This window comes from Carlito syrichta, unplaced genomic scaffold (genome assembly GCF_000164805.1).
Source record: "Carlito syrichta isolate Samal-C Ts95f unplaced genomic scaffold, Tarsius_syrichta-2.0.1 Scaffold308151, whole genome shotgun sequence".
NCBI classification, from domain to species: Eukaryota; Metazoa; Chordata; class Mammalia; order Primates; family Tarsiidae; genus Carlito; species Carlito syrichta.
In genome coordinates, this window is record NW_007252247.1 from 235,728 (window position 1) to 237,787 (window position 2,060).

Here is a 2,060-nt window from a genome sequence, read left to right on the forward strand (position 1 = left end):
TGCGGTGGCCGGGAGCGGCCACTGCACTCCAGTCTGGGCGACAGAGTGAGACTCCAACTCAAAAAAAACAAACACAAACAAACAAACCACAACCACTTAAGGGTACATCTCTAGATAGACATTCCCTGCGGATAACATGAGCTGAAAAATGATATTTATCCGCTTTGAATAATTGCCTTAGCAGTAATGTTGGTATTGTCATTTTTGGACCTCTACGCTACAGTAGGCGAAAGCAAATAAGTGATTATGTGAGCATCACTAGAAATGGAGTTTTTCAGGCTGAGAAAAAAAAAAGGAATATAAGTACAAAATCGAAGAGTTAACGTGTTCTTGCGGCCACCATGCAAAAGCAGAAAGGATTCTCCCTCAAGATGCGGTTTGTACGTGGAGGCTGAGGAGGCCACCTTCCCACCAAGAGGCTATGGAGAGGTTTACTCCTTCCAGAGTGGAGATCTTGGCGGGGACCTGCAGGCTTGAAAGCAGGAGGGGCCTGGCCCGGGGTCGGGCGGGGCTTGGTGAGGGCGGGTGATTGGGGCAAGTTGCTGTGCTTATCAGCTTTCTTATCCGCCCCGGATGTGGGGGCGAGGGGAAAGGCAGGGCGAGGCTTGAAGGGCGCCCACAGTCAAACATCAAAAAATGCAGCCTAGCCGGGCTCGGCGGCTCAGCTTGTAATCCCGCGCCTTGGGAGGCTGAGGTGAGTGGATTGGCTGAGCCCGAGGGTTCGAGACCCGCCTGGGCAACTTGGTGAGCCCTCATCTCTACAATAAATCAAAAAAAATCAGCCGGGCGTGGTAGCGCAGGCCTGTAATTCCAGCTCCTTGGAAGGCTGAGGCGGAAGGATCGCCGGAGCCCAGCGGGTCCAGGCTGCGGTGGCCAGAAGCGGCCACTGCACTCCAATCTGGGCGACAGAGTGAGACTCCAACTCAAAAAAAAAAAAAAAAATGCAGCCTGACTCCTTATATCACCAAATACCTTCTGCACTAGAAGCGCCGGTGCGAACTCACGGCCTGTCATCTCTTCTAAAATTTGGAGAAAATAATACTTCCTTACATCTTCACTGAGAAGACCTTGAATTTGCCAAATAGTGACGAGTGTCCTTACCGCCTGGATGATGGTCTGGAAAGGCCATTTTTCCATTAAAAGGAGCCAAGTTTCGCTGTAGAAATGGTCGGTTCCAGAGGGGGGGAGGAGAGGGCAGGAAATACACAGGGGGAACCTGGAACCTTTGGTCGCACCAGCCAGCAGGGAGGGTCTCCAAAAACGACCGTGATCCTGTCGAAAGGACCCACATTGGAGCATCCGTGGGGAAGAGATGTGATCTCTGGAATTTGCTTCCAAATAACCCCGCGGGGCTGGGGAATCGTGTCCTTAAATCGTGTGTGGGGGGGTCGGGGGGTGTGTGCGCGCGCGCGCGCCTTGATAGCCATCGCTGAAGTGGGCGCATGGCTTCATTCTGACTCTTTCTACTTCTGTACACGTCCCCGCTTTTCTACGAGAAGAAAAGGTCTTTAAAACTGTTGAAACACGGAGAGCACGAGCAAGGAAGCCACCGCGGGGGAACGGGGTTCCGCGGCAGGGGGAGAATCGCAGAAGCCCCGTGCGTAAAGCCTCCAGGGAGGTCCAAGGCGGAGCCCGCCTCTTTTCTCACCAGGGAGTCCCAGGGGCCCCCCTAGGAAGCGCCCTGGCTGCAAATCGGGCCCTGGGCCCGGGGCTGGGGGCACCTCTCCCTGCACCTGGGCAGCCGCCCCGGTGGCCGCGCGGACCTCGTGTGCAGCGACCCGCCCGTCCACCCCCGAGAAAAGGAGTTTCTCATCACACATTTCAAAGCACGCCCCTTGCCCACCACTGCGACCCAAATCCAGCTTCCTGACGTCTCTTGGAAGGGCCCAGGGCCACTGGGCCGGCCACGGCAGCCAGCGCCCTGCCAAGCTACGGGGTGGCCGTGCGCTCCTTGAGCCCGGGACAGGCCAGGCTTTCTCAAGCTTTGTTCCCCTCCCCTCCCCCTTTAGGGGAGGTGATTTTCCTCTTTCCCTGTCTCCAATTTACTTTCTAAATAAACT